The sequence below is a fragment of the Tachyglossus aculeatus genome, chromosome 21, assembly GCF_015852505.1.
Source record: "Tachyglossus aculeatus isolate mTacAcu1 chromosome 21, mTacAcu1.pri, whole genome shotgun sequence".
NCBI lineage: Eukaryota > Metazoa > Chordata > Mammalia > Monotremata > Tachyglossidae > Tachyglossus > Tachyglossus aculeatus.
This window is the reverse complement of record NC_052086.1, coordinates 83,322,294-83,342,521: the sequence shown is the minus strand read 5'-3', so window position 1 is coordinate 83,342,521 and position 20,228 is coordinate 83,322,294. Positions and strand designations below refer to the sequence as shown.

Here is a 20,228-nt window from a genome sequence, read left to right as displayed (position 1 = left end):
GGCCTTGTCTCCCCCTCAGACTCACCCCCTTCCCCCCCGCACAAGCAGAATCTCTGCTGGCTGCGGACCTTCCAGTCTCGATCCGTGCCGGCTCTGGAGAGAAACCAAACGGTAGGAAAACCTGCCATTAGTGGAGACGGGCGGTGACTCCTCGCGCTCTTGCACTTTTCTCTTTCTTCCCACCGCATTGGCCCCTAAGGAGATCTGACACTGTGTTGGGCTTTATCGTTTCTTTGCTTCCGAGGGTCTGCCCCAGGTCCCTCCACCTCCTGATACCGTTAAACTGGGAGACGCTGAAGGGCAGGGGCCGGGCTTGATTCCAAGCCAGAAGTGCTCTCCCAGCTCTCAGTGCCGTGCTCTGCCTACAAGAAGCACTTCCATCGATGTCCTCCCCTCCCTGCAGCTCCTGCACAGGAAGCACTGGTTTTAGATAACAGGCCCCAGAACGTCCTGGAACGAGACCTTTCCCAACCTGCTAGCCCTTGGCCCCATCCCGACCTTGAGGCCCCCATTTCCAGCCTTCTACCAGGTGTACCACAATCACGGAGACAACCCCGCCCTCAAACAAACCGACGGTTCTCATCGGGGCCGGCACGAGTTCTGGACTCTCTGCTAGATGGGAAAACTCAGTATACACAGGTTTAGATTAAGCAAATGGGCCCAATAGCCCAATAGCCACACAGCTGCTAGTTTGGCTCGCTCAGAAGGACAGGGCCCGATGGGGCGGGGCGGGGGAGGGGACAGGGAGTGGGAGTGACGGAGGGAGCAGGTTCCGTTGCCATGGGCACCACTGTTGAAGGATGGGCTTGGTGAGGTGGGGTCGGGGCAGGAGGAAGATATTCTGAAGGGGATGGAGCTTGTCATAAGGGCGGGGCATCACCTGACCTGAATTGTGGCCAAAAAGCCCAGGCCTGAGAATCAGAGGCCCTGGACTTTGATCCCGGATCCACCAGTGGTGGACTTAGTGACCTTGGACTAGTCACCTCACTTATCTAAGCCTTAGTAGGTTGGGGACTGTGTCCGACCTGATGATCACGCATCTAACCCAGTGCTCGGTGCATAGAAAGTGCTTAATAAATGCCATAGTCATTGTTATTATTATTATCATTTCTCATATTGATATTAAAGTGTTTCAGTACCAGCAGCCTGCAGCTAGTGTGGAATGGGGAGGGGCAACGGGCGTCACTTGGCCCGAGGCAGCATGAAGAATTTCCCTTTTCCTATCTGGACCCTTCCTCCCCTCCTCACTTCTTGTCTGCCCCCTTTTCTCAGGAACAAGACCAGACCAGAACACCGAGCCATCATTAACAAGGTCATCACAATACAGTCTTTGGGACATGGTAAGTGCTTAGGGTCTGCCAAGCAAGGCACTCAGCACTGGGGAAGATACAGAGGGGCTCACAGGCTAAAGAGGAGGAGGGACAGGATTTGAAATCCGTCTTGACAGATGTGGAAGCTGAGGTACATAGAAGCTAAGCAACATATTCAAGGTCACTGAGTGGGCAAGTGATAGAGCCTGGATTAGAACCCCAGACTCCTGACTCCCACTTCTATGTAATGTCCACTATGCCAAGCAATTACTACTACTTCTTCTACCGCACCTACAGCTGCTACCACTCCTACTATGGCTATTACTGTTACTATTATTGGTATTACTACTACTGCTACTACTATTATTACTGCTACTGCTACTAGTATTATTTACACCAATACTGCTCCTATTACTACTACTCTCATTACTAGTATTCTTATTACTACTACTTTTATTACTACTATTCAATCACTGGTATTTATTGAACACTTACTATGTGCAGAGTACTGTACCTAAGTGTTTGGGAGAGTATAATAGAACAATATAACTGGAAGATTCCCTGCCCACAAAGAGCTTGCCTTCTAGATGGGTAGAGATACATTAGCATAAATAAAAGAAATTACAGATATGGACATAAGTGCTGTGGGGCTGGGGGCTGGGGGCTGGGGGCAGGGGGCGGGGAACTAAATGAAGGGTCCTAGTCAAGACGATGCTGAAGGCAGAGAAAGAAGAGGAAAGGATGGCTTAGGTGGGGAAGCCCTCTTGGAGGAGGTTTGTCTTCGATAAGGCATTGAAGAAGGGAAGAATAATTGCAGGACATGAGCGAGAGGTTGGCAGCCAGATAGACAAGATCAAGGTAGAGTCAGAAGTTTACTATTAGAGAAGTGCAGTGATTGGGCTGGGTTGTAGTAGAGCAGTGATGTGAGGTAGAAAGGGGTAAGATAATTGTGTGCTTTGAAGCTTTCAGTTTGATGTGGAGGTGGAAAATGATAATTATAATAATGTTGGTATTTGGTAAGTGCTTACTATGTGCCAAACACTGTTCAAAGCGCTGGGGTGGATACAAGACAATCAGGTTGCCCCAAATGGACAACCCCATTTTACAGATGAAGAAACTGAGGCCCAGATAAGTTAAGTGACTTGCCCAAGTTCACACAGTTGACAAGTGGTGGAACTGGGATTAGAACCCATGACCTCTGGCTCCCCAGTCCGTGCTCCAGTGAAGGGTCTTGAGGATTGGGGAAACATGGCCTGAATGGCTTCTATAGAAAAATGATGCACAGAGCAGAATGAAATATTGACTGGAGTGGGAAGAGACAGGAGACTGGGAAGTCTAAACTAGGAGACTAGGACTGTTACAGTAATCAAGGCAGAATAGGCTCACCTGTGCCACGGTCGATCCTTGTCCCACATCCTTCCCCTGGCCCCTCCCCTTCCCTTTCCCTCCACACATCCGCCAAACTAGCTCTCTTTCTCCCTTCAAAGCCCTAATCAGAGCTCACCTCATCCAGGAGGCCTTCACAGACTAAGCTCCCTATTTCCTCTCCTCCTCCCCATCGCCCCCCTACCCTACCTCCTTCCCCTCCCCACAGTACTTGTATATATTTGTACAATATTTATTACTCTATTTATTTTACTTGCACATATTTACTACTCTGTTTTATCAATGAAGTACATATAGCTGTAATTCTATTTATTCTAAGGGTTTTGACACCTGTCTACATGTTTTGTTTTGTTGTCTGTCTCCCCCTTATAGACTGTGAGCCCGTTGTTGGGTAGGGACCGTCTCTATATGTTGCCATGTACTTCCCAAGCGCCTAGTACAGTGTTCTGCACACAGTAAGCGCTCAATAAATACGATTGATTGATTGAATGAATAAATGCTTGAATTCATATGGTGGCAGTTTGGAAGAAGAGGAAAGGGCAAATTTAACAATGTTGTGAAGGTCGAACCAATAAGATTTATTGATGGATTGGATATGTGATTTGAATGAGATAGGGGAGTGGAGGATAACGCTAAGATTATGAGCTTGTGAGACAGGAAGGACAATGGTGCCATCTACAGTGACGCAAAAGTCAAGGGCAGGACAGGGTTTGGATGGGAAGATAAGGAGTTCTGTTTTAGGCATGTTAAATTTGAGGTGATGGGTTGACATGCAAGAGGAGGTGTTTTGAAGGCAACATTGCAGAGGGAGAGATAGGTCAGGGCTGGAGATATAGATTTAGGAACCAAATACATAGAGGTGGTAGTTGAAGCCAATGCGAGCAAGTAAGTTCTCGAAGGAAGTGGTTGTAAATGGAGAACAGAACCGTTCCCATTACAACTATTAATGGTACTGCCACCTTTACTATTCCTAACGCTATTGCTACTACTACTACTTACTACTACTACTACTACTACTATTTCTACTATCAGTCAATCAGTGCTATTTTTGAGTGCTTACTATGTGCAGAGCACTGTATTAAGCACTTGTGAGAGCATGCTACAACTGAAGTAGCAGACACTCCTGAATTGTGTTTACAGGCTAGAGGAGTAGACAGACATTAACATGATTAAATAAGTCATTTGTAATAAAAAAATTTAAAGATATGTACATAAGTGCTGTAGGGTTGGGGGTGGGATGCATATCAAACGTCCAAAGGTCACAGATCCAAGTGCATAGACGATGTAGATGGTAGAGGGAGCCGGGGAAAGGAGGGCTTAATCAGGGAAGGTCTTTGGAGGAGATTTGACCTTAATAAGGCTTTGAAGGTGGAAAGAGGGATGGTTTGTGTGTGTGGAGCTGGAGGGAGTACCAGGCCAGAGGCAGGACGTGGATGAGGGGTCAGTGGTGAGATAGACGAGATGGACGAAGAGTGAGTAGGTTGGCATTAGAGGAGGGGAGTGTGCAGGCTGGGCTGTAGTAGGAGAACAGTGAGCTGAGTTAGGAGGCGATGAGTTGACAGATGGCTTCAAAATGGGTGGTGACAGGTTTCTGTCCATTGCAGAGGGAGACATGCAACCACTGGAGGGTCCTGAGGACTGGGGAAACGTGTACTGAACTTTCTTTGAGAAAATAATGATCAGGGCATCAGAGTGAAGTTTGAGCTGGAGTGGGGAGATCCAGGAGGCAGAGTGGTGAGGGAGAAGTTCCACTCCCCGTGAGACTCCATTCACCCTCACCTCTAGGTTGTTCACTCCCCCAGAAATTCCCTCCCTCCCCACACCAGTGGTCCATTCCTTCTGGAACTCCATCCCCCTCCCCTAGGGGTATCCTCCACCTAGAACTTCATTCCCCTCCTCCTAGGGTTTACTGCCTATGTACGTCATTTCCCCACCCCTACATGTGGTTCACGTCTTTTGGAGATTCACTCTATACTTCCCCTAGAGGTTTTTCCTTCCCCTCTAAATCCATTCCCCTCTTCCATAGCGGTTCATGCCCTCTGGAACTCCATCTCCCCCTCCCCCGTTGCTCCCACCTCCCACACAAGTGGTGTGTGTCCCCTGGAAATCTATCTCCCCCGGCCCAAAGTGGGTCACCCTGGCTGGACCTCCATCCCTCGCCACCGCCACCAGTGGTTCACTCCCCTGTAGCTACACCTCTGCCGTTGTGGTCCACTCTCCCTGAAACACCCAACCCCTCCCCCTAGTAATACCTTCCACTTGGAACTCATTCCCTGCCCTCAGTGGTACATTCTACATTGAACTCCCACCCCTCATAGTTCAGCCCATCCCTCCAGCCCCAAGTGGTACATTCTTACTCCAGCCCAGCCAGCAAAACGTCACTCCTCTAATGCCAACTTTCTCACTACACTTCAGTTACACTTCTTCTGCCCCAACCGCTTGCTCACATTCTACCTTTGGCCTGAAACTCCCTTCCCCTTTTCATCCATCAGACAATTAGTCTCCCTACATGCCAAACCATACAAATGGGCATCTCCTCAAAGAGGCCTTCCTGGCCTAAGCCCTCAATTCCTCTTCTCCTACTTCCTTCTCTGTCACCTTTGCATCCCTTAGTCTCCCGTTCCTCAGCCCAACAGCATTTATGTCCATAGCCATCATATATTTATTTATTTATAGTCATGTCCGTGTTCCCCTCTAGACTGCTAGCTCCTTGTGGGCAGGGAACATATCTACCAGCTGTGTTATACTAGACTCTCCCAAACCTTTAGTGCAGGCTTCTGCACAGTAAGCATTCAGTAAACATGATTGACTGATTAGAAAACAGGCTGAACCAGGGCACTGAGGCATTGTTGTCTTAATCATGAAAATAATATCTATGAGATCTGCTAAGTGCTTAGACCATGCCAAGCACTGTGCTGAGCACTGGGGAAGGTACAGTGGGGTTCACATTTCAACAAACGATCCGTGCAGTTTGAGCTAAGACCTCTTCATTAGGAGAAGATGATCCAATAAGCCACCACTCTATCTAGGTGCCTCATCCATTGTCTCAGTGGTTAAATTATGGGCCTAGAGCAAGGGGGTAGGAGCAGGAAAGAGAGAGGGTGGATTATTCATTGACATCGCTCCTACCCATCCCTCAGTGGCATTGTGTTCCCCCTCCCCTGTTATTCCCCTGCCCTTCCTCTCTGCCTTCCAGAGGGGTGGGGACACAGACAGACTCACCCCTGAGGATCTAGAATGCAGTGTTCTGTGTCTCAGGCACTTTCTAGCCACCAGACATGACCTTCCTCTCTTTGAGTAAGATTACCTCTTCTGACTGGCAAGTGTCAATCCCAGGATGCAGCTCATTAGTGGATTATCATCCAACCCCTCACTAGGTGAAGGCAGATGAAATAGGGCCGCAAGAGCTGCTTCCTCTTGCCAAACAGACACATGTTATACAGGCACCTCTCTGATCCGCAGGCTCACCTACTCACGCACTGTTCATGCAGGAAGGAGATCAGCTATTGAATTCCCAGTTTAAAGATAAGGAAGCTCAGGTTCTGAGAAGTTCCCCAAGGCCCTACCCACCCCCCTTCTTCGCTTCCCTGATTAAGCCACCTTTTCCCCAGCTCACTCTCCCTTCTGCACTGTCATTTTACCTGGATCTGTGAACTCTGGAGAACTGATATTTGCCTCATCCCCAACCCCACAGCACTATATGCATATCTTTTGATTATATATTATAAATGATATTCATATTGACGGGTTTTTTTTCCTATTCGAGATGGTAAGCCTGTTATGGGCATGGGGTGATTCTGCTAATTCTGTTGTATTGTACCCTCATTCATTCAGTCAGTCAGTATTCAGTCATTCATTCAGTATTTATTGAGCACTTTCTGTGTGCAGAGCACTGTACTAAGCCCTTGGGAAGTATAAGTCGGCAACATACAGAGAAGGTCCCTATCCAACAATAAGCTCACAGTCTAGAACGGGTAGACAGAAAACAAAACAAAACATGCAGACAGGTGTCAAAATCGTTAGAACAAATAGAATTAGAGCTATATGTACATCATTAACAAAATAAATAGAATAATTAATATGTACAAGTAAAATAAATAGAGTAATAAATCTGTACAAATATATATAACTGCTGTGGGGAGGGGAAGGAGGTAGGGTGGGGGAAGGGGAGGAGGAGAGTAAAAGGGGGGTCAGTCTAGGAAGGCCTCCTGGAGGAGGTGAACTCTCAGTAGGGCTTTGAAGGGAGGAAGAAAGCCTGCATGGCAGATGTGTGGAGGGAGGGCATTCGTGGTCAGGGAAATGATGTGAGCCAGTGGTCGATGACGGGACAGGCAAGAACAAGGCACAGTGAGGAGGTTAGCGGCGGAGGAGTGGAAGGTGCAGGTTGGGCTATAGAAGGAGGGGAGGGAGGGGAGGTAGGAGGGGGCGAGGTGATGGAGAGTATTGAAGCAGACAGTGAGGAGTTTTTTGCTTGATACATAGGTTGGCAGGCAGCCACTGGAGATTTTTGAGGAAGGGAGTAATGTGCCCAGAGCGTTTCTGTACAGAGATAATCCGGGCAGCAGAGTTAAGTATAGACTGAAGTGGGGAGAGACAGGAGGATGGGAGATCAGAGAGGAGGCTGATGTAGTATTCCAGTCAGGATAGGATGAGAGATTGAACCAACAAGGTAGCAGTTTGGATGGAGAGAAAAGGGCGGATCTTGGCAATGTTGTGGAGGTGAGATTGGCAGGTTTTTGTGACAGAATGGCTGTGTGGGGTGAACGAGAGAGCGGAATCGAGGATGACACCAAGGGTGCAGGCTTGTGAGACGGGAAGGATGGTCGTGCCATCTACAGTGAAGGAAAATTCAGGGAGAGGGCAGGATTTGGGAGGGAAGATAAGGAGTTCAGTCTTGGACATATTGAGTTTTAGATGGCGGGTAGACATCCAGATGGAGATGTCTTGAAAGCAGGAGGAGCTATGAGCCTGGAGGGAGGGAGAGAAAGCAAGGACAGAGATGTAGATTTGGGTGCCATCAACCTAGAGATGATAGCTGAAGCCGTGGGAACGAATGAGGTCACCAAGGGAGTGAATGTAGATAGAGAACAGAAGGGGAACAAGAACTGATCCTAGAGGAACCCCTACAGTAAGGGGATGGGAGGGGGTGGAGGAGCCTGCACAGGATACTGAGAATGAACAGCCAGAGACATAAGAGGAGAACCAGGAAAGGACGGAGTCTGTGAAGCCAAGGTTGGATAGCATGTTGAGGAGAATGGTGTGATCCACATTGTCGAAGGCAGCTGAGAGGCTGAGGAGGAATAGGATAGAGGTGGAGCCATTGGATATGGCAAGAAGGAGGTTTCAGTGGAGTGTAGGTGATGGAAGCCAGATTGAAGGGGGCCCAGGAGATAGTTGGAATTGAGGAATTCGAGGCAGCGAGTGTAGACGACTCATTCTAGGAGTTGGAAAGGCAGGGTAGGACGGAGATAGGGTGATACTAGAAGGGGCAATGGGGTCAAGAGAGGGTTTTTTTAGGATGGGGGAGATGTGGGCATGTTTGAAGGCAGAGGAGAAGGAACCAGTGAAGAATGAGCAGCTGAAGATGGAAGTTAACGAGGGGAGGAGGGAAGGGGCAAGAGTTTTCATAAGATCAATCAATCAATCAATCAATCGTATTTATTGAGCGCTTACTATGTGCAGAGCACTGTACTAAGTGCTTGGGAAGTACAAATTGGCATCACATAGAGACAGTCCCTACCCAACAGTGGGCTCACAGTCTAAAAGGGGGAGACAGAGAACAGAACCAAACATACCAAGAAAATAAAATAAGTAGGATAGAAATGTACAAGTAAAATAAATAAATAAATAAATAAATAGAGTAATAAATACGTACAACCATATATACATATATACAGGTGCTGTGGGGAAGGGAAGGAGGTAAGACGGGGGGATGGAGAGGGGGACGAGGGGGAGAGGAAAGAAGGGGCTCAGTCTGGGAAGGCCTCCTGGAGGAGGTGAGCTCTCAGCAGGGCCTTGAAGAGAGCTAGCTTGGCGGATGGGCAGAGGGAGGGCATTCCAGGCCCGGGGGATGACGTGGGCCGGGGGTCGATGGCGGGACAGGCGAGAGCGAGGTACAGTGAGGAGATTAGCAGTGGAGGAGCGGAGGGTGCGGGCTGGGCAGTAGAAGGAGAGAAGGGAGGTGAGGTAGGAGGGGGCGAGGTGATGGAGAGCCTTGAAGCCCAGGGTGAGGAGTTTCTGCCTGATGCGCAGATTGATCGGTAGCCATTGGAGGTTTTTGAGGAGGGGAGTAATATGTCCAGAGTGTTTCTCGACAAAGATAATCCGGGCAGCAGCATGAAGTATGGATTGAAGTGGAGAGAGACACGAGGATGGGAGATCAGAGAGAAGGCTAGTGCAGTAGTCCGGACGGGATAGGATGAGAGCTTGAATTAGCAGGGTAGCGGTTTGGATGGAGAGGAAAGGGCGGATCTTGGCAATGTTGCGGAGCTGAGACCGGCAGGTTTTGGTGACGGCTTGGATGTGAGGGGTGAATGAGAGAGCGGAGTCGAGGATGACACCCAGGTTGCGGGCTTGTGAGACGGGAAGGATGGTAGTGCCGTCAACAGAGATGGGAAAGTCAGGGAGAGGACAAGGTTTGGGAGGGAAGACAAGGAGCTCAGTCTTCGACATGTTGAGCTTTAGGTGGCGGGCGGACATCCAGATGGAGATGTCCTGAAGGCAGGAGGAGATGCGAGCCTGGAGGGAGGGGGAGAGAGCAGGGGCAGAGATGTAGATCTGGGTGTCATCAGCGTAGAGATGATAGTTGAAGCCGTGGGAGCGAATGAGGTCACCAAGGGAGTGAGTGTAGATTGAGAACAGAAGGGGACCAAGCACTGAACCTTGGGGAACCCCCACAGTAAGAGGATGGGAGGGGGAGGAGGAGCCTGCAAAAGAGACTGAGAAAGAACGACCGGAGAGATAAGAGGAGAACCAGGAGAGGACGGAGTCTGTGAAGCCAAGGTCAGATAACGTGTTGAGGAGAAGGGGGTGGTCCACAGTGTCAAAGGCAGCTGAGAGGTCGAGGAGGATTAGGACAGAGTATGAGCCGTTGGATTTGGCAAGCAGGAGGTCATTGGTGACCTTTGAGAGCGCAGTTTCCGTGGAATGAAGGGGACGGAAGCCAGACTGGAGGGGGTCGAGGAGAGAGTTGTTGTTGAGGAATTCTAGGCAGCGCGTGTAGACAACTCGTTCAAGGAGTTTGGAAAGAAATGGTAGGAGGGATATGGGACGATAACTAGAAGGTGAGGTGGGGTCAAGAGAGGGTTTTTTTAGGATGGGAGAGACATGGGCATGTTTGAAGGCAGAGGGGAAGGAACCAGTGGAGAGTGAGCGGTTGAAGATGGAAGTTAAGGAGGGGAGAAGGGATGGAGCGAGAGATTTCATAAGATGAGAGGGAATGGGGTCAGAAGCACAGGTGGCCGGAGTAGCACTTGAGAGGAGGGAGGAGAGTTCCTCTGAGGATACCGCTGGGAAGGATGGGAGAGTAGCAGAGAGTGTTGAGAGCCGGGGGGTTGGAGAAAGGGGGGAAGAGACTTTGGGGAGGTCGGACCTGATGGATTTAATTTTGTTAATGAAGTAGGAGGCCAGATCGTTGGGGGTGAGGGAAGGAGGAGGGGGAGGAACCGGGGGCCTGAGAAGGGAGTTGAATGTACGGAAGAGCTGGCGGGGGTGATGGGCATTGGTGTCAATAAGGGAGGAGAAATAGTTTTGTCTGGCAGAAGAGAGGGCTGAGTTAAGGCAGGAAAGGATAAACTTGAAGTGAACGAGGTTGGCATGGTGTTTAGACTTTCGCCAGCAGCGTTCGGCAGCTCGAGCATAAGAGCGAAGGAGGCGGACAGTGGCAGTGATCCAGGGCTGTGGGTTAGTGGTGCGAGAGCGGCGAAGGGAAAGGGGCGCGAGCGAGTCTAGCTGAGTAGAAAGGGTAGAGTTGAGAGCAGTAATCTGATCATCAAGACTGGGTAGAGAGGAGAGGGCGGCGAGGTGGGGTGTGAGGGAATGGGGTGTGAAGCATAGGTGGATGGAGTTGCACTTGAGAGGAGGGAAGAAATTATTATTAATATCATCATTAAGATATTGAGTGGCTTTTCCATGATCACCCAGCAGTCCAGGAGCAGAGCAGGAACAAATAATAAGAATAATAATAACAATAATAATGATAGTACTAGTTAAGCACTTATTATGTGCTAAGCATTGTTCTAAGCTCTGGGGCAAATACAAGTTAATGAAGTTGAACATAGTCTCTGTCCCACATGGGGTTCACATTCTTTATCCCCATTTTACAGATGAGGTATCTGAGGCACAGAGAAGTGAAGTGACTTGGCAAAGGTTACACAGCAGCTATGTGATGGAGCCAGGATTAGAACACAGGTACTTCTGATCCCCACATGCAGGTCCCTCACTCTCAGTCCTATCATTTTTCCACTGGGTGATAGTGCCCAGCAATAAATATATTCCTTTAGAGATGATATTTATCACATGAGGATGTTTCAGAATTCAAACACTCTGATTTCCTTTTTCTAATAAATCCCACTCTCCTTTGAATACACACCTTCTCGAGGCAGTTGAGTTTGTTTAAGATGATGAAGTTTAGAATTTAGAGTAAGAGAGCTATTCTCTCGTTGGGCATACCCGTAATGGAATGGTCTAAGCTAAGGCATCAGACAAAGTTGATTCACTTGTGCTGGGCAGCAGCAGCACGGGAAAGAAGGCAATAGAAAAGGAGTTCCATATCTTTGCCCAAGAAAACGCTATGGACTACAAACTAGAACATGAACAGATGAAAATGCGATGTTCTGGGGAAGAAGTGTCCAAGGAGTCACCATGGGTCAGAAATGACCCAAAGACATTCGACAACAACAATAAAGCCCATCAGTCACGGGATTCCTTTAAGGACCACCTGATTAGAACCAAGAAATCACACGAGGGTGTCCAGTCAATTTTTTTTAAACAGTCTTGGAAATCTGCCAAAAGAGAAACAGTGGGCTAAAAAAAAGAATTTTATCTGTCTCATAATATTTCAGAATTAAGGCTGTGACTTCGGTGAAGACCAAAATTTACAATCCATGCTCAATTTGAACCTAGGGTCTTGCAATCTGGCTTCCTTTTTATATTAAAACGACAAGGGACCTGCACAGGAAAAATCCATGAATCAAGGAATGAGAACTGCGAAATTAAGAGAAAACTCTGTTATGAAAAAAAAAACTTACCTCTTTGTTAATCTTCCCACAGTGTTGCATTTCCGTATTCTTGGATCGTTATGTCCAGTCACGGGAAACAAAAGTCTTTTCAGAGCTCCATCCGGACAGAACTCAAGTCTCAGTGGAAATCCAACCTTCACTTGGGATGGAGGCAGTTTCCAAACAAACTGGAGTTTCTGAATCTCGAGTCATCTCTGGTTTCCCGAGAGTCAAATTTATTTCCTTGGGGCTATCTGAGACATGCAACCTCGCCCACCTATGACTGAGCTCAGAGAGGAAAAAATAATGACAACTACAAAGTTTTCCCCCTCGATACAGCAAATGCATGGTGCAGAGATAACTTTGGAAAAGCTTTGCCTAGAAGACCCAGCTGTTAAAGTAAAACATTTTAAAGGTCCAGGGACTCTTCCAGCTTACAAAGTCCCTGAAGATCTTCCTTATCAGAGGTGGGGGTGGAACAAAACCTGGAACTATTCTTCATCATGTTGAAAACAAGTTTGAGTTCAGCTTCGTAGGCACTGCTACTAGTTCTGTAACTTTGCCCGTATTTTCGATGACAATTTAACAATTTGTTGATTATTTTCTTCTCACCAGATTATACCCTCTCACCTATCCAGTCAGTTCATTTGCACTCACAGCCAGCCATACACCTTAGACACTATTAAAGAAATTAAAGACTCATTTAACCATCTTTCCATTTTCTTTTTCATCCAATTGGAAATTATTCTGTACATCTCACTGCCAATAGATTGTACGTTCCTTGAGCCCAGGAATCATGTCTTTTATCTATGGTATACTCTTTCAAGGCTTAGGTTTGTGCTCTGCATGCAGTCAATACTCAGGAAATATTATAGATTGATTGTTTTATGAGCCAGTTACAGAAAGCATACGATAACCTTAATGGTCAACATAAAGGAGAAATGTTCATTCACTTTTAAATTTCAAACTATTTCATTCTACTAGTTGGCTACAGAATTATACAGTTTTGAAAATATTGAAGAAACACAAATCATATGGCTAAGGAGTCTTGTTTAAACAGAAGCTGGTAAAACTGTCCTTTGGAAATAATAAATTATACATCATCCACATGCACTGAAACTCAGATTTACCTATTCTAAATCATGGAAGAAGTCTTTGCCGTTGGTCTTTAAATTTTTTCAGAATCAAAGAATCAATTGGAAATTTACTCATGGACTTTGTGTCTCCCTCCTGAGCACTGCCCCCTTCAGCATTTGGAGCAAAGAGCAGGTCATAAACACAGAGACCAGCCGTGAGTGGAGAAGGTTTCCTCCAGGAGCCCCTCCCTGAATAAGCTCTCTCTTCAATTACCTTCCCCACCCTTCGCTCTGCAATGAGTCTGCACTTGGCTGTGTACCTCTTAAGAACTTTGGTTTTCACCTCAGTCCCCATCATTTATAGTACAACTCCCAGTTCTCTAATGTTTCCCCAGCTGTAATTGATTTTAATGTCTATCTCCCACTGTAAACTGTCAGCTCAGTGAGGGCAGGTGTAATGTTCACCAATTTTGTTGTATTGCACTTTCCCAAGCATTTTGTAAAGTGCTCCAATCTCTTAGTACAGTGGTTTGCACACAGTAAATGCTCAATAAATATGACTCAATGAAGACCACTGTAAGCAGGGATTCACTCTCTTTATTGCTGTAGTGTACTTTCCAAGTGCTTAGTACAGTGCTTTGTACACTGTAAGCTCTCAATAAATACAATTGAATGAAATGAATTTATGCTCTACACCTGGTAAGTGCTCAATAAACACAATTGACTGACTGATTGATTGATTGACTAAAATCATCCCCTCCCCATTCAAGTATTGTGGTACTATCACCCAGCACTGTTTTCCCAAGGGAATACTAATAATCACTATGGTACTTGTTTAATGCTGACTATGTGCCAAACACTGTTCTAAGAGCTGGGATAGATAAAATAATCTGGTTGGACACAGTCCCTGTCCCACATAGGACTCACACTCTTATTCCCATTTGCAGATGAGGTCACAGAGGCACAGAGAAGTGAAGCGACTTGCCCAGGGTCACACAGCAGACAGATAAGGTGCTGGGATTGAAACCAAGATCCTTCTGACTCCCAGGCCCACTATCCACTAAGCCACGCTCCAGCACTCCATGTCTCAGAGGGAAACAAAGTCTTCTCCCATACCCTCCGATATTCCTGTCCCTTTTGTAAAGGTGCTCTATAGTTACTGGAGGTCTAAGAGAAGTAAGTAATAGTAGGAAATGTGATATTTGTTAAGTGCTCACTATGTGTCAAACAATGTATTTAGCAACAGGGTGAACAGAAAATAATCAGCTCAGACACAGTCCCTGTTCCTTATAGGACTCACAGTCAAATTAGGAAGGAGAACAGGTATTGAATCCTCATTTTCTGGATGAGGAAATGGAAACACAAAGAAGTAAAGGGATGTGCCAAAAGTCACATGGCAAGTAAGTGATCTTCATTTTTATTAGTATTATCATAGTTGTTATGTGCTCACTGTATGGATACAAGCCACCCCGTGCTACTTAAGAGAAGCCGGGATTGACACTCTATTCCACTTCTCTCCTGAGATTTAAATCCATCTTGAAATCTAGGCCAAATTCCAACCATAGCCCTAATCTGAGTCATAGTTCCAACTCTTGTGGCCTGGTCTAGAGAATATAAAAAGGGCCTGGGAATCAGAAGGAACTGGATTCCTATTCTGGGTAGGGACCGTCTCTATCTTTTGCCAAATTGTACTTTCCAAAAGCTTAGTACAGTGCTCTGCACACAGTAACTGCTCAATAAATGCGATTGAATGAATGAATGTGTTTGACCTTGAGCAAGTCACTCAACTTCTCTGTGCCTCAGTTACATCACCTGTAAAATGGGACACGTACTCTGTCCAACTTGATTAGCTTGTAGCTACCCCATTGCTTACATACAGTGCCTGACAGACAGCAAGCACTTAACAAATACCAGTAGAAAAAAGACCAAAAGAAGAAAAATTCTGACCATATTACCATGCATCATGCTTGCAAAGATCATCTTTTAGACAGTACACTATTGATTGTCTACCTGCCAAATGAGGGACCAATTGCCTTCCACATTATAACATAAAGCTGCAACAAAGATATCTGAACATTCTCATAGGGATAGCTCCTTACTGCTCCTCTTCTCCATCATTTTTTCAAACTCCATGGATATGCACATTATTGTTTCCATCATTCTGAAAGCTACTTTTCCCAGTATTTATCTTCCATTCTAGTAGGTTTTCCATTTTATCTTAATTATCGACAGCCATCTCCCTAATCTGAGTTTATTTTTCTTTCGAGTCCTAACTCCTTACATCATAGTTTCAACTGTAGAAGAACGTACCAGAAAGAACGCTATCCCCTTTCCTTAAATGAAAAATATGATTGCAAATAAATCCCTTCCATCGAGCAACTCCAGGACTACCCAACTTGTTTAAAAGAGCTCAGCCTAATGAATTAGTCTTTTAACAATATTATGGACCAATAGCATGCATTAAGTGATGTAAAGATGACTTTTAATCGCCTTTTTAAAATGCTTACTGTGTGCGAGATACTGAACAAAGCGCTGGGGTAGAAATAAGATAATCATTTTGGACACAGTCTAGATTCCACATAGGCCTTAGAGTCTCCATTTCCATTTGACAGAGGAGGTAATGGAGGCACACGGAAAAAAGATAAGTGACTGGTGCAAGGTCACACAGGATGCACGTGGCAGAAATGGAATTAGAACCCAAATCTGCTAACTCCTACACTTGTGCTCCTACCACTAAGCACACTACTTCCCATCGAAAATCATAAATGCTGGGCCCCTCCATGTCTGAAAAGAGTTTTCAACCCCTATTCTGTGCCTCATTTACCAGCAAGGAGGGACTGAAGCAACTGTATGAGTAGAACTCATTGAGAAACCTGCTTTGCACAGAATCATTTACTAGAAACTATACTAAAACCCACACCTGCCATTGCTGCACAGTGCACATCAAAGATGCAACTCCCTCAACTGAAGACTGTAATAAGCTTTCCATTCCATTAAGCAAGGAGATATTCCTTTTCTTGAAAATACTTTATTTGAAATGGCATACGATAATGGATGTGTGTATTAAGTATAGGCATTGAGGTGGAGGAAGGGATGTTTACAGTCTGATATACAGTAACAGTTCTCGTTTCCCCTGAGCCTAGGAGAAAACCTGGGTTGATTGTACAGAGAAGAGTTGGATGGATAGAGTAAGCCAAATGCAGGAGGGGAAGACAGGACATGTGGACATCCATTTCCTGTCCATAGGCATAAAATGCCAAGAAATTAATGGCCAATGCCTTTCAGATGAATTTAAAAGTCTCGGGTGCCATACCTCATCATATTAGTTCTATCCAGCTGAAATAAAACGTCTTTGGCTCATTGGAAGCTATTTCACATTTGGATTGGGGAAAAAATTACATATTGATATATAAATAAGTATGTTCTGTCACTGTTAGACTTCAGAGGAGTTGATGTTTTGGGGATTCCTTTAAAACCTGCCTGATGGAACCAGAATGTCTTCAGAGAATGATCTGAGGGGAGAAGCTAAGCAATTCTAGAAGCATCATATATTTTGTTCTTACAATTCTCTCTTCATATGTCACTGACTGACTTTGGACATGACAAGAAAAAAGTGATTGATATTGTGTCAAATCTTTTGGATTTTTTCTGACACAGTCTGAGGATGTTGGACACAAAACACCATACTAACATAGAAAAGGGGTGATTCAAATCCAGAAATGTCAATTTAGTCCAGATGTGAATTTAGTCCAGATGAGTTCCTCCAGCAAAAAATACAGTTTACAGAGCTTCATCTAATGTGCTAAAATTAGAACATGCACGTGAGTTTCAAGGACCTTATGACAATTTCCCTGCGGATAAATGCTAGAATGAACATAATTTTATCCCACGGGAACATATCTTTTATCCAGAAAAATCCACCAGTTCTTGAAAAAGAAATAATCTCTTACACTCAAACTCAAACCCCATTATAGGCAGGGAATTCATTCATTCAAACATATTTATTGAGCGCTTACTGTGTGCAGAACATTGTACTAAGTGCTTGGGAAGTACAAATCAGCAACATATAGAGATGGTCCCTACCCAACAACGAGCTCACAGGAACGTCACTGTTTATTGTATTGTACCTTCCCAATAATTTAGTACAGTGGTCTGTGCACAGTAAGAGTTTAATAAATAAGGTTGAATGAATGAACGAAACACTTTTTTATAGATAGATAAGAACTAGAACTAGAAGACAAAAAGAATAAGTATGGCAAACATACACCCGTACATTCTTAGTGAAGGATTTCTTAGTGGTTCTCTGGTCAGTTTACCAGTTCCTTTTTTGGGAACCAGTAAAGGTTTTCAGGGCTACATAGAAAGCACTGCTGGATGTTTTGCTTGCTTAAAAAAATGAAATACTTATACAGGAGCAACTTCTTAGAAACTGGAGGTCCCGGGTATCAAGTGGCTTCTGGTTTTCGTGAGTGAAACTAGGGAAAAGTCTCTCTGACCTTTTTCTTCATCCCGTTGAGTCTGAGCACAGAAAAAACTCAATGAGGCTGAGCCAATTGCTCCCATCCTTGATTCTACTAATGCCCAGAGAAAAATTGTCTTGGGACAATCTTTGCTGAACAGACTCTGCATATTTAAAGGCACTTAAAGGGCCAGGGAATGACTTCCTGGGAAGACTCCATGGCGAAAATCTGGAAACTTGCCCCATCTCTATTGATATTTGTTAAGCTCTTACTATGCGACAGGCTCTGTATTAAGCCTTGGGAAGGTGGAAGATAATCAGGTTGGACACAGTTCGTGTGCCACATGGAGCTCACAGTTTTAATTCCCATTTTACAAATGAGGTGACCGAGGCACAGAAAAGTTAAGTGAATTGCCCAAGGTAACATAGCTGACAAGTGGTGGAGCTGGTATTAGAACCCACTCCAAGGCCCGTTCTCTATCCAGCAGTATCAGAACCAAACAAAAGCACAGTAATGATAATAATTGTTGTATTTGAATGTGTAGTTTCAGAACCAAACAAAATAACAATAATAATGATTATTGTTGTATTTGTTAAGTACTTACTATATGCCAGTGCATTTTGGGGGTTGAGTCTAACTTGGCTTATTTTGTCAATCCAGAAACTTTGTCTGATGAACTTAATTTCCATTTTAGTTAACTACTAGACCTCTGCCACCATTCCATCTCAGTCTTCTGTTTCTGAGCTCTGAGTGAGGCCAACACATAAAAAGGAGAGATTTTCTCCCTTACCATCGGTCTTATTGGAAACAGTCATTGAGAGCCACACAGCTGAAATCAGACAAGTTCTGGGTAGGAGCCATTTGTATAGTTGAGGAGTTAATTTCTTCAAAGGTAGCAAAGATAATCCTGGAGTCGTCTCTCTTCCAGTTTCTAGAATTACTATATTTTCTTTTGGTAAACCCATCAAGAACATACAGAGTACCAAGGGCAATATATATCCAACGTTGATCCTTTCCATATCTTCTCCTCCACCTAACTTCCCATCACAACTGCCAGCACAGATACCCTCCCCATTTCTAAAGCCCACAATTGTGGGTTTATCCTTGATTTCTCCCTCATTCTCCATAGTCAGTCTATAGCCAAATCCTCCTTAAGAGAATACTTCCTCCATATGTCCAGGTTCCTGGAGGAAGGCACGAGGAAAGTTGTGAGTAATGGGGTTAATGCAGGGGAGGTGAGAGCAAGGCACAGTGAGAATCAAACCATCATATTTATTAGGTGCTTATCTTGTGCAGAGCAGTTCACTAACAATTGGGTATAATATAAGAGAGTTGGTGGTCTCATTCCCTGACCACAAGGAGCTTACAGTCTAGGGGGGAGGACAGACATTAATATACATTAAAAAATGAATAACCACATAAGTGGTGGAAGTCTGAGGGTGAGGTAAGTAAAAGTTGTGTATCCAAGTGCAAGAGTGATGCAGAAAATGAGAGGGAGTCTGGAAAATGAGGGTTTAGTCAAGGAAGGCGTCTTGTAAGAGATATGAGTTTAAGAAGACTTGAAGGTGGGGAAAGTGGTGGTCTGTCGTATATAAAGGAGGAGGATGTTCCAGACCAGAGGCAGGATGTGGATGAGGGGTCAGTGGTGAGATAGATAAGATCAAAATACAGTAAATAGGTTGGTGTGAGAGGATCGAAGTGAGCGTTTTGGGATCTCTCCTCCCTCCTCTCAAGTGCTACTCCAGCCACCTGTGCTTCTGACCCCATTCCCTCTCATCTCATGAAATCTCTCACTCCATCCCTTCTCCACTCCTTAACTTCCATCTTCAACCGTTCACTCTCCACTGGTTCCTTCCCCTCTGCCTTCAAACATGCCCATGTCTCTTCCATCCTAAAAAAACCCTCTCTTGACCCCACCTCACCTTCTAGTTATCGCCCAATATCCCTCCTACCATTCCTTTCCAAACTCCTTGAACGAGTTGTCTACACGCGCTGCCCCGAATTCCTCAACAAAAACTCTCTCCTCGACCCTCTCCAGTCTGGCTTCCATCCCCTACATTCCACGGAAACTGCCCTCTCAAAGGTCACCAATGACCTCTGCTTGACAAATCCAACGGCTCATACTCTGTCCTAATCCTCCTCGACCTCTCAGTTGCCTTCGACACTGTGGACCACCCCCTTCCCCTCAACACGCTATCTGACCTTGGCTTCACAGACTCCATCCTCTCCTGGTTCTCCTCTTATCTCTCCGGTCGTTCATTCTCAGTCTCTTTTGCAGGCTCCTCCTCCCCCTCCCATCCCCTTACTGTGGGGGTTCCCCAAGGTTCAGTGCTTGGTCCCCTTCTGTTCTCGATCTACACGCATTCCCTTGGTGACCTCATTCGCTCCCACGGCTTCAACTATCATCTCTACACTGATGACACCCAGATCTACATCTCTGCCCCTGCTCTCTCCCCCTCTCTCCAGGCTCGCATCTCCTCCTGCCTTCAGGACATCTCCATCTGGATGTCTGCCCGCGACCTAAAACTCAACATGTCCAAGACTGAACTCTTTGTCTTCTCTCCCAAACCCTGCCCTCTCCCTGACTTTCCCATCTCTGTTGACGGCACTACCATGCTTCCCGTCTCCAAGCCCGCAACCTTGGTGTCATCCTCAACTCCGCTCTCTCATTCACCCCTTACATCCAAGCTGTCACCAAAATCTGCTGGTCTCAACTCCGAACATTGCCAAGATCGGCCCCTTCCTCTCCATCCAAACCACTACCCTGCTCGTTCAAGC

General features: G+C 45.7%; 1 pseudogene; it reads right to left on the bottom strand.

The window, feature by feature from the left end:
- Positions 1–700: 700 nt before the first annotated feature.
- Positions 701–20,228, bottom strand: part of LOC119942169 — a 30,893-nt pseudogene continuing 11,365 nt past the window's right edge.